This window comes from Palaemon carinicauda, chromosome 45 (genome assembly GCF_036898095.1).
Source record: "Palaemon carinicauda isolate YSFRI2023 chromosome 45, ASM3689809v2, whole genome shotgun sequence".
Classification (NCBI taxonomy): domain Eukaryota; kingdom Metazoa; phylum Arthropoda; class Malacostraca; order Decapoda; family Palaemonidae; genus Palaemon; species Palaemon carinicauda.
Genome location: NC_090769.1, coordinates 40254618 through 40269064, shown reverse-complemented (window position 1 = coordinate 40269064; position 14447 = coordinate 40254618).

The window sequence follows — 14447 nt, the reverse complement described above, 5'->3', positions numbered from 1 at the left end:
AATTGAGAGAATCCCATAGAAGTTTGCTAGACGAAACATGTTGCTCATCAAGAATAGATTAAGGTCAAATTAGAGGATCTGTGTTAATCTAAGCAAGAATTTAGAAAAGTTATTCAGAAAGGAGGAAATGCTACAAGAAAGAATACAAACAAATAGAAATAAGAAAACTATGTACGGTAACTGTAGTTGCTCCACTGAGGCCCCACAACCTATAGAATAAATATACTCGTTTTCATAAATGAAGGATTCTTGTCATTGATGTGAAAGTACCAGATTTTATTAGCCAAAGTGAAAAATATCGTTATTTACTCATATTAGCAAGATGATGTTTATAGCCTCAAATCAGATAAATTGAAAGAATTCAAACCATTAAAGCAACTTCCAAAGCTATGCAAAGTGAAAGTCTTAGCAATCCATCGAACAGCTAGTTCCTTCTGGATTCCTATTAAAATATTTTTCCTCCAGGAGGATGAGTTTTATTGGGAAAGGAATTCATTAGAACCCTTGGTTACACCCAAGCTTTGCTAATTTACTAAAACAAGGAATATATATGGTCTAATATAATCAGAATGTCTATAGGGTATTTTTTTCCATGCAAAACTCTAGTTTAGGGATGAACCCAATGTATGAGAGTGAGACCCAAGCAAATGTTAAACAAGACACTAGGAAAATAAGATATGTAGGTTGGCAGGTGATAGTGATGAAAATTGTGGTCCACTGCATTGAGGTGTATGCATAAAACCTCTCCTGCTGAAGCAACTAACCCTAAAAATAATATGGCAATCAAGCATTCCTGGTACCCAGTGGGGCATTGCTGCTGACGATCTGTATGGCCTTTGAAGCCCAAACTACTCGAGGGTACTGAGCATAGAAGTGACTTAGTATGGGCAATCCTAAAGCTTCAAGTGATGTAAATCTTGATGGTAGTAGAAAAATGATAATGAAAAAAAAAAAAAAAAAGCTTCAGAGGTTGATGTGTAGAAAGGTTTTATTTCCACCTCAGTTTCTTTGTTCCAGTTGGTATGATATCATATCTTTGCAAAGTTTCTGAACAGAATTTATGATCAGAGTCGTGGAAAATAAATTGCTTCACCATAAAAAATTGTGATACAGTAAAGAGTGAATAAAAATTGAAATTTCTATTGAATGGTTTGTCAAAAGGAAATGTTGATACTACTTTCTCTTTTTACTTTGATTTTTTATGAATGTTGGACAGTTGTGTCGCAGGATGTCAGGAGCCATGTGTAACACTTGATTCTCATCAGTACACGCATTCTTTAAAGTCAAAAGTTCATATTTAATGTCAGTATTTTCATTAAGCAATGATGCCTTGGCGAGAGCATCACCAACAGTCATTTTAATGGAACACACAAGGTCTGACTAACCACGACGTTCAGTGAAGATTAGTTTTTCACCATTATAATGTACCAAACTTTTCTTTAGTTTCCAAGGGGAATAGCTGCTGTCATCAGTCCCTAGTGCTTGGATAAAGTTATCTCGTAGGGAAGAAAGGTTAGAAACACCTGCTTTCTTAGAAAAGATGAAACTGTTCATGTATTCAACGATACATTTGAATGCTTTATCATATGATTATTAAGAAATTGGATAGGCTGAGACTTTCCTATTTGCTGCTGCAAAACTTTGTTTGCTAATATAAATGCCATGGCAGTTTCTGTGATTTTTCGCATCAAATGCGAAAGGGTCTGGATATTTTAACTTTTTAGCATGAGCAACCTCATTTTGTCGCTCTTCAGCAGCACAAAGAACTTTCTCTCGTGAGCTTTGACCTGTGCCTGAAACATTGCTTTCTTTTATTGAACGACAAGGACACTTCCTTTGAGAATGTACGTGAAACATATTCTCCAATTCATAATACAGTAGCTACCTCCTCATCCTGCTTGTACAAGATGCACGTGATGATTTACGGAAGGAAATGTTCAGTGTTCCTGATTTTAAATCCTCTTTGGCTGGTGAAAGCGCTGCGTAGACATCGTCATTTCTTGCTCGTACAACATTCAGGATAGTCATTATATCATCAATAGTTGGATTTTTCTTTTTATATGATACAAGGTTTCTTTTCTGGAGGTTCGTCACTCCTAATGTTACTGCATTTTGAAAACTGACCTTCTTTATAATCTAGTTTTGAGCTTAGCTGAAACTTAAAAGAAAATATGTTATAGTTTTTATGTTATGGACCATCCCATTAAGGTATCTTGGAAACACAATAATGGTAACATGGTATCATAAACCAGTCTTTATTGTGGACCATACCACGTTGCGTGCTCTTCATGTTAAGAAAATTATTTACATTGTAATGTTGATATAAGATTGTTGTATCATAGATTTCACCATTAAATAATTAATAGTGTAAAAATAGACGTAATTAGAACATGTTCTTAATACAGGTCTAAATAGTAGCACTTCTGTGTTTATACTTATATTTTTAAAAATTTCAAAGTTGACGACCCCCTTCCAGAAAACATGCCAAATTCATACTTTAAACGATTACGTTTTTCTTCATAACCACCCATTTAGTGATTTAGAGATCCTTGTGTATATGTATATATATATATATATATATATATATATATATATATATATATATATATATATATATTTATATACATATATATGTATGTGTAAATATATATATATATATATATATATATATATATATATATATATATATATATATATATATCCTAGTTACGAAAGACGAAATTGCACATTATCTATTATGATGTAAATATTATTGGAATGAGTGATTCTTTGTAAATAAAGCTGTTCTTAGCAAGATTTGCACATTTGAAATGTTTTGTAAACAGAACACTTTTAAACTGATTGATGGGTTTTTCATATGTGCTTGCTCTTATCTGAATGTCGTTTTAGTGCTTGTAACAGAAAAGTAATAAAGAAATAATTGCATGTTTGTCTTACAATTACTTATGATTATGTGAAGGTAAATGTAATTACAGGAAGCAAGGGAGCATATCACGGCTTCAACTCAAATAATTAAATTTTTCATCGTAATATTCAGGATCATGTAGGCAAGACATCTTTAACTGTTTCATCTAATACCATCATTCATGGGTGAAACTGAACTTTGGAACTTTTTCATATAGTATATTTCCTTATTATCTTTACTGCTAAAGTTTTAATGCATTTTTTACGACCGTTCGATACATCTATCAATTCACTCGGTCTATATCTGCTGCATAAGAATTTCACATTTTGATTCATTCACAAATGTTTTGTGAATAATATTATTATCGAGTTCTGATTTTTTTTTTCTTTTTTTGGGGTGTGTGGGGTGTGTGTGTGTGGGGGGGGGGGGGGCTTTCGTTGATCTCTCTGACTGCAATGTGCTCTGCTATTTGTTTCTCGTGTCTAAAAGAAGGCAATAGTTTTCATAGTTTGGAACTTGCCTCCTTACAAAACATCAATCATTCCAAATCTTTCGCAATTGTGATCTGGCTCGCTTTTACCATCTACCGCTAGACATGGATTTGAATGCCAAGAAAACAGTCCTTTCCATAAATCTCTTTGTTATATGTTTTAATTTAAGATGCTCTTGCTTATTGCACTTCACTCAGATGCCTACAAAATTAGTTGTGAAACCTAAACATTTCTTTATTTCTATCCATTTATCTCTTTTACGTTTCCTATTTTTCCTGTTTAAGAAAGAAGCTTTAAAAAAGAATTGCTTTTCATCATTTACCGTGCGTCCAATTTGTTTCATTCACTATACAACTAATTTTTCTCCTCCATTATAGATTATAGCAACCAAAACTCATAACCATCTGAAAGGACACACTCATCGAGTCTCATTGATAATTTTTTAACTTTTCCTAAATTTAATTTCTGCCAAATCTTAATCCACTTTTCCTTTCATGCATATACTTTTGATACTTAGTTGCAAATTTTGAATTATATTACGGTATTCACGTTCATATTTTGAAATCTTTTCAGATAAAAAATAGTCTTACAGTGATCCAGCTAAATCTTCATAAACATTACCTATGAAATTTATCTAAATGCTTACATTTAATTTCCTTTTTACCAATGCACACACACACATTATATATATAAATTTATATATATATGTATATATATATATATGAATATATATATATATATGAATATATATATATATATATATATATATATATATATATATGAATATATATATATATATATATATATATATATATATATATATATGAATATATATATATATATATATATATATATATATATATATATATATATATATATATATATATATAAGAGCATACATATTTTCCAAGTGTACATATTCTCATTGTATAATTTCTCTCACACCAAAAGCTCTAGATATTTTTGTCCTTTTCAATTCACTTCAGGCATCCCAAACCTAACAACTACACTAACTTTATATCTCTTGATTTTGGATTTAGATTGCCATCACCAACCTCAGTCGCCCTTAGCAGCCATCCAAATACAACAGGCTAGAAATTTATTCAAACAGAAACGTTTATTTCCATTGCCGTCTTATTTCATACTTGTACTGTAGAGACTCTGTGTTGTATAGAACGTTATTGTTATGAATGATTCTGTAACACTTCTATTGGTCAGATATGTTTTCAAACGTTAACTACCGAATTGTTTGCAGGCATATATTTTGAAAGGGGTAAATATTACGAGTGGTTGTTTCCGTTCTGTGTAGCAATTCTAGAAAGATTTGAGTACCTGTATAATCCTAGAATTTCTTAATTTTGTGATCGATATCCAATACATTTTTATAAGCAATCTTACAGCAACTTGCTACTTGACCATATAAGTAATTTCATTCGACTTCCAACCTTGTTTGGATTGTTGAAATATTCTTGGAAAATATCCCAGTGCTTGCTTTTGGCGAACTGATGAAAAAAACTGATTAGTTCACATAATCTAAAAAATCATAGTAAATATCAGTGTACTATTGGATTTCAAAGAGAAGAATTTGTAATATATGCATGCAATGGCAAGTTTTGCTAAGTACTAAGACTGAGAAAAAGGACTGTATATATGTTGTTGGAAAAGGCATAACCTAATCATCAGAGAATATTTTTGGGTAAAACCAGTAATACTATTTATATTACAATATCGAGAATTTACACTTTCTGTAATTGTAAAATCAATAAGATATGTTTTAGTGTTTTTAATAGGAAAAAGTCAATAAATTTTACAAAATAGAAGGAAAAGAGAGTAATTATGTAATTTGTTTACCGGGGAGGTAAAATTACATAGAAACTGGATGTATAAAGTCTCTGCAAGTACAGATACATAAGTGATTTGAAGAGGTTGAAGGAATTCCATGAACCAAATGAGAAGAGGTTACCTAAGCAACGTTTCCTAGATACCACTTAAGTATTCCATTGTTATTTCGCCATGGGAATTTGATTACGAATAATATCACTAGTAATTATATATATATATATATATATATATATATATATATGTATATATGTATATATATATATATATATATATATATATATATATATATATACAAGCTTAGTACCAATAGTCTTATATATATATATATATATATATATATATATATATATATATATATACTGTACATATATGTATATATATATATATATATATATATATATATATATATATATATATATATGTATATATATATATGTGTGTATATATATACATACATATATATATATATATATATATATATATATATATATATATATATATAAGCTTAGTATCAATAATCTTATAGATATATATATATATATATATATATATATATATATATATATATATATATATATATATATAAGACTATTGATAATAACAATAATTATATTTCCCTTAGATAAGGTTTAAAGAGATTTCTGTTTTATCCCTGGCCCAGAATACTTTAGGATTTTTTTTTTTTTAAATTTGCATTATTATATCAAAATAAATACATTCTCTTACAATTTGCGCATTGTTTAGTGTGATTTTGGAATCACTTATTATACTCTGTCAGCGGTCTGTAGTGTTAATGTCAAGAGGAGAGATAGGTCAACTTGTGAATTTTGCAAACTGCGGTGAGGTCACTTTAAAGGTCAAGTGTGAAAAACGAAAACATCAACAGAACAACATCGTCAGCAACATCAGGAATGACAGCACAAACAAACAAATAAACGGAAGGGCGAAACAACCAATTTGTTTTTGGGCAGCAAATATATTACAGCTCTTTCGTGGCCGTTTACTTAACTGTAATTAGTACAGTAAGATTAAATGCTGAGGCTGAAACTATTCGTAACTATCTAAAGAACGATTGGTCACTCGTCTTGAGGAAGAGTAGGAACATGGTATTGTTATAATTATTATCATTATTGCTGTTATTGTTTTTATTGTTATAAATTGTTTTGCGTGTATATAAATAACACGTTATTACTTACCATAGAGATAAGTAGGAGTTTATTATTGCTATTACTATTAGTATTATAATTATTATAATTATTTTTATTTTTATTATTATTAATAATAATAATAATAATAATAATAATAATAATAATATTAATAATAATAATAATAATGATAATAATAATATTAGTAGTAATAAAAACAATAATAATAATAATGATAATATTATTATTATTATTATTATTATTATTATTATTATAGCAATAATTTTATCATATGATTGACTCTTACTTATCTGATAATAAAGTGATCCCATATACTTAGATAATATCGTATTAGGATCTTCATAAGTAAAGAAGCTCCTTGTTTCAATACCTTGCCAACCTGGTTGCGAAGGCGTGCATTTGTTTGTATGTCTGTCTGTGTGCTTGTAGTTTGCATAACTTAAAATTATTTGACCGAATCATAAAATTTGGTGGGAAGATTGACCATGATTGAAGGATAATTTGATGAGATTTTGGGAGTGATTGGGTCTAAAGTGAAAACATAGGGTCATGCAAAGGTCAACAACGTATTTTTGCCACAGTGTTGCCAATTTTTATCTGATTTGCATTCAACTAGCGTCAAAATGTGCACAATTCAATTTCCTATCATGTGATATACAACACGATATACGTTGTTATAAATTTGCCGTAAATAAAGGTAAAAATCCTGAAATAAATGTTGCCAGGCATTTACCGTTTAAAAAACGGAAACATTGACGTTAAGAAGTTATATTATGGACACCATTCCGTAAAAGAAAAGAAAACATTGGGGTAAAAATTACTTTCGCCTTTATTTTACTGAAATACGGCCAAGAACAGTATAATTTTACGGAGAATTTGCGATTGAAATTTATATATATATATATATATATATATATATATATATATATATATATATATATATATATATATATATATATATATATATGTATATACAGTGTAGGCGAAGGTATGCGCTCTACTGAGTGCCCGTTCTAATTACCATATTATGTTCCTCAGTTGGCACCGAAGCCCGTTGGTGTTATATTGTCATTTACTAGTTAATCATTCAATTCCGCTCTTTATAGAAACGATGTAAAAGTAAAGCAGAGTCAATGTGACACCTATGAAAATGTTCCTCAAAGGAAAATCTTCTTGGAGTCTTCAGACTAATATTATCTAATTTGATTTTTAACAGTGACATTTGTTAAGCAACCTTTAGACTTGACTTGGTTTTTTTAAAAGGTAGGGGTCTAGGAATGAGATTTTAAAAAGGAATAGTTTTATAAAATAAAAAATAATCAATATTTCTTCCATATGCTTGTAAAATCAAGACTAGATAAGATTTAAGTCATTGAAATGGTAAGCGTTAAAGCTGTGTTGATTCTGCCTTCGCGAAATAGGAGAGGTTTTAAATCTAATAATATATTTATGCTGGAAGAGATTTTATTAATTATATAAATAGGCTAATAGAAGTTATATGACTGATATAACCTACAAAAAGGAGTGGGGAAAAGATAATGACTAAGAATTAATCACAACGGAAACAAACTTAATCACGAAGTGGAAGCTTACATGCAACTTTAAACATGAAATCTTGCAACCCGTTCAAATCATGCTACATCGCAGACAGAAACAGGTGCAGATCATTAATATTCACACGACTGCTAATTTCCTCTGAGAAAATATGAGCTATTCAGTTTAATGGGTAATTTGAGGCTACATGTGAAGCCAATATTTTTTTTATAATTTGCATTTTACGACAACTTTATTATCTCAATTTACAGACTACAATGGTTACTGAAAGAGAAGAGAACTGGTACGACTTGTTCTATGATTAGATTAACTGTGATTGATTCATTTTTGCCGATAAGGGATGCAAGACATGAGATAAAATTTCAATGTAAATCTTTATGCCATTTGGAACTAAAACAAGTCTCCTAGATTGACAAAGGAACTGATTTGCCAGTTTTACCTATGAGATTTTGGCAATGTAGGCAAAAATTAGTTTGAACTCATTAAATGTTTGGCATAACAAATGTGTCTTAAAACTAATAGACTAATTAGCAAATAATGGGCAAAGCTTAGGGGGAACTGATGCTTAAAAGTAATAAGATTAACAATATTACGATAGCATTACTTGTATAAGAGTCCTTCAATATGTTAAATAAACATTAGTTAACCTGAATATGAAGGAAAAACTATCATGAGGAATAAAAGAGGAAGACTAAAGAAAGTTAATGTACAGAGAAATATAGCATAGAGCCATATGAAGGGCTAGTAGATAGAAAACGGATGGCCATATAAAAAAAAAGTTCAAGTAACATAACATTAGACATTAGACCCGTATTTTCAATTTTTTTTTTCTCAAAAACTCTTCAAATCTTCTCTTTGTTAGGCATATTTGTAAAGATTTACAAATGGATACATTATGGATGCGTAAATGAAAGTTTAAAAAACGGTCATTCTCATATAAATGTACGCACACACACACACACACACACACACACATATATATATATATATATATATATATATATATATATATATATATATATATATATATATATATATATATATATATATATATATATATATATATAGACATGAAGGAGTGCTGAAAAGTTCCTGGCTCTAAGGGCATCGTGAATGGGTAGAACTGTTACTTTTACAGAGGAGGTAGGACAACTGTTTAAGAGTAGGCTAGTCAATAAAGCATCTCTCTCTCTCTCTCTCTCTCTCTCTCTCTCTCTCTCTCTCTCTCTCTCTCTCTCTCTCTCTCTCTCCTACACAGCTTGACTTCATTGTAGGAAACTTATGGGTTGGGCTCATTTTGCAAGACAATGCACCTGCACACAGCACATGAAACTCTACGAAAATATGCTAATTTGGCTTCGAATTGGTAAACCAGCTGCCTTACTCACTAGACATGGCTTCTCCGACTATCACCTCTCTCCACATCCGAAGAGACGTCTCAAGTGAAGGAAATTTCAGTTCGATTCGGAAGTGGTGCATTCTGCAAAAAGAGCACGACCAATAAGTTTCCTACGACGAAATCAAGCCGTGTAGGTGAGAGAGAGAGAGAGAGAGAGAGAGAGAGAGAGAGAGAGAGAGAGAGAGAGAGAGAGAGAGAGATAGATAGAGACCTTTTTTAGCCTAACTTCTCCTAAATAGTTTTTCTTGCCTTCCCTTTGAAAGAAACAGCTCTACCCTTGCACGATACCCTTAAAGCCAGAAACTTTTCAGCAGCCCCTTGTGTATATATGCAGTATGTATGTATGTATGTATATATATATATATATATATATATATATATATATATATGTGTATGTATATATATATATGTGTATATCTATATATATATATATATATATATATATATATATATATATATATATGTATGTATGTGTGTGTATATATATATATATAATATATATATATATATATATATATACATATATATATATATATATATATATATACATATATATATATATATATATATATATATATCTATATATATATACATAAATATATATATATATATATATATATATATATATATATATATATATTATACTTTGAAACGTCATGTTGAAACCATTATGTTTCTATTGATTTAATCAGAAAAATATATAACTATAAACTGTTGTGTGCAGTCTATAGCCATTGGAGGAAAAGAGCATGGAGTCCCCAACCCTCAACCAAATTACTGGACTTACACCAAGGTCTTTAGATTACTCAGAGCGTCTACGTGTGTGTTTCTATGTGTCTGCTAGAGAGAGAGAGAGAGAGAGAGAGAGAGAGAGAGAGAGAGAGAGAGAGAGAGAGAGAGAGAGAGAGAGAGAGAGAGAGAGAGTGTGTGTTTAACTTTCGTAAACCTTTACTTACAGTAAAATATCGGCCACAACGCGTTGTTGCCTCAACAATAATGCCAGACTGCTATGTTTTTTTTTCTTTTTTTTTTAATTGCGAAATTATGTGCATAATAATACATGGAAAGAGCGTAAAGTTTGTCTTACCGCATTAATTTTCAAATCTGCATTAACTTATAACCCTGACTTCATTTGAATAAAGATGCTTAGACCAGTTACTGAAGATCTACAACCTCGTTACTATTTTTAATTCTAGAAATTTTAGTTTTGCCATACTTTTCAACGGAATACTGTGCAATATTTTCTGAACTTATTACGCAAATATACATATCTTTAGAAGTGATGTTCATACATTGTAAAATTTGGTAGAATATATTTTCTTCCAAAAATTAAATGTTAAATTACATGAAACTTGTTTTTTATACCAATGTTACACAAACAAAGGGTCACGTGAAGTTCATCAGTGTGTTTAATGCTTACATTTGAGGGGGAAAATTCTGTAAATGTACAGTAATTTTAAACTTATCACTATAAAACACAATTACTTAGCTATATTATGTGAAGTTTTCTTCCGAGATTTATCATAATTACTGAGTGTATGGATTAGATATCGATATCGGTAGTATTGGCCTTTTTAGTGAGTATCGGTATCAATATCGACCACTTTCATGGTATCAGTATCGGTATCGGTATCTACCTCCATCATGTGTATCTCTTAACCAAATTTGACATGGAATAACTATACCCAGCTACGAGCTTTTGTTGAGACAGTTTTTGCTTCAAGAAAAAAAGTTAAGCATAAATTGAATCTTTTCTAGTACACCCCAGGAACACAATTTGGGGCCTATCTTTAAAGCTGCCCACGTTGGTGTAGTTGTAAAAATCCCTCCTTTACTTAGACCAAATAGCTCTGTCACTCACTGTCCAAAACTCCAAATGAAAAGGGAGCACTTTGACAGCAAGCACAGTAACCTGAAACTTGATCTCCCTCATTCCTGTTTTCGTGAAGCTAAACTAACTAGTTTAGTTTCTCGGTCTCATGAAATAAAGCTCTCTTGATGGACATTGATGATTATGGAGTTGTAGGGCCAGATGATATTTTTTCTTTGTTTTTAATAAAGACCACAGATTACTTAGCTCCTAAGTTATCTGCTATTTTTTGTAAGTTAGCAAGAAGTTCTTTTACCACTAGTTTGAGAATTGGTAATGTTACTTCATTGTGTAAACGTGTTTGTGGTTGCTCAAGGCCAGCAGGTTACCTCTCAATTTTCATAACTCCCCTATTATCTAAAGTTTTTGAACGCCTTTTGGCAAAACGTGTAACTATGTGAGCTGAAAGTAATCTGTTGACCTAGTCGCAATTTGCCTTGAGTAGGTAATTCTTTTCTTAGCATCATTATTAATTTTTAAGCAATAGATTGCAGAGTTGTTGTTGATGGGCACCATAGTGAGTACAGGATTGTGATATCTGGTGTCCCTCGGGATAGTGTTCTTGTCCAATTACTTTTCATAATATATATACATGACATGTCTTTTAGCCTAGAAAACAAGCTCGTTGCATATGCAGATGATGCTTCTTTCTTTGCGTCAATTCCATCACCTGAATGTAGATCTGGGGCTACTGAATCTCTTAATAGAGATCTAGCAAAAATCAGTGCATGGGGCATGAAGGTGAACTCAAACAAAACTAAAAGTATGATTGTAAGTAGATCGAGAACAGTGGCTCCTTGAATAAAACACCCGGATCTCAGCATAGATATTTTTTTTTTGTTTTTTTATACTCTGAATGACTTTTAGAATATTTCAGGTGATTTTTTATGGTCCATTTACTTTCGAGAAACGTATTCGGCCTATCTCTTCTTCAATTTCACAAAAAAATGGCTTATTGAAAAAGTCTTTCAAGATTTTCGGTGATCAAACTTTTCTGAAGAAGTTTTTATTTCTTTCATTAAACCATGCTTTGAATATTTTTCTCCTGCCTGGTCTTTAGTTGAATCTCATCTCAATTTGTTGGACGGCAACCTACGTTCTATTAAATTTCTTATTCCTGAAGTAGATATTACTTTAATCTCTGGCACCGTCGTTCAGTCAGTTTTGTATGCATGTTGCTTAAGACTTTTCATAATTTTGACCGTCCACTGCATTCCGATCTTCCTGGATATTACCATCCTATTCATAATACTAGGTATGCAGTTAATTCTAATAGCCATGCCTTCTTCATCGTGAGGCTCAATACTGCACAGTATTCTAGGAATTTTATTCCAGCTATGACCAATATGTTGAATGATCTTTCTAATAAGGTAATTGAATTGGTGGAACTTCAAAAGTTCGAACTTGTATCAATTTTCTTTATAGTTTCTTTATGAAAAATCTTTTTCAATGTTGTCATTGGTATCAAAATATGTTATTTTGATTGTTCATTACTTCTCTTGTAGTTTATTTATTTCCTTATTTCCTTTCCTCTCTGGGCTATTTTCTCCTTGGTCTTATGACATCCTGCTCTCGCAACTAAGGTTGTAGCTTAGGTAATAATAATAATAATAATAATAATAATAATAATAATAATAATAATAATAATAATAATAATAATAACACGAGCAATCAGAGATTTCAGACCTCTAAAAATAAATATTGCCAATATTTAATTAATTAATTAATTGCCTCCCACTTTTCACATGGTGACTGTACAGTAGATGGTATAAAGTGCAATGTTGATCCAGAATCGTAATATTGATCCGTATCACCTCCAAAATTCTCTGGTTTCTTCCGATGCATAATATCTATCTATTGTTAAAATTTGGTGAGAATCCAATGTGTCAATTTGTTTTGAAGTAAGCTTTAAACTTGTAAAAAAAATTCGGTTCTAGAATCCGGATCCGGTACCGGATTATTTCCAAAATTAGTGGAGTCGTCCGTGACCGGAGATCCATCTGTTTTGGAAATTTTGTCAAAGTCTGTAAATTTTGTTTAAGTAATCTCTAAAACTGTGAAGAATGCAGATCTGGATCTAGAATCTGGATCCTCTTTTGGATCATCTCCAAAATTCAATGGGGTCGTCCACGACCTAAGTTCTATCTTTGGTGAAAATTTCGTCAAAACCCGTTTGGTAGTTTTGATGTAATCCTGTTGACAGACACACATACACATGAGTAAAATAATCATGTCCACACAGACAAATAAATAGATAAATAAATAAACTGACTCGAAGATATAACTTCCTTAGCAGAGGTATTAATAATGGCTTATGGAACGCAATACCTTTGTGTACCATGTAAGCTTTCAACAAATTGTGTAATTAAAAGAAGTTTAAACACAAAAATCTTAATAAATTTGAATTAGTAGGATTTAAACTCAGTTTTGAGATATCACTGCTTTACAATTTTATATTTCTTCTAATAACCTCCTGTAGCATAAACAATCCACTGCAACTATAGTCACAGTATTCTCTTTATCAGACAAACTTCCAATTCCATGTTATTTTAAGGTTAATTCTTTTAATAATTATTACCTAATCATCAAGTCGGCCCTAATTTTCCATTTATTGCAAATGCTGTCTCCCGGATCTCCGAAGAGCTTTTCTTTGATGATGGAATTAAGGGCTGAAAAGCAGCAAGAGTCCGTGCCTTGCAGATAGCAAAAATATTCTCCCATCGTAATTGCTAATGGCAATTAACTTAATCTCCAATAACGGCCAGACGTCAAAGGTTTCTTATATGTTTTACGTTGTCTTTTTATCCTCTCTTTAAATTTTATATCAATATATTGTGTAGTTGTTCCAATCTCAGCTTTTATCAATTAGCTTCTCATAAATGTCACCGAATAATAGGTTTATTGCGATATGCGAGGACGTTGGGCTTTAGATTCGTTATAAGGAATTTTGAATATGCGTCATATTTCTGAAACATGATAGGTATTTGGGTTTTATGAAGGCTTCAGAGGATCACAATCATGACTCACTTGCAAGCTTGACAAAAAAAAGTAAAAAAATTTATATACCATGGCCCTTAGGGAGGATTAATCCTTTTCTATAAATTTTTGTATATAGTAGACTGAACATAGTTGAGACCAGAGAAGGCTTAACATTATCCTAAAAGCATTTAATTTATTTTAGTTATATATTTCAGAGCACTTATTCTTTTCTTATGATATA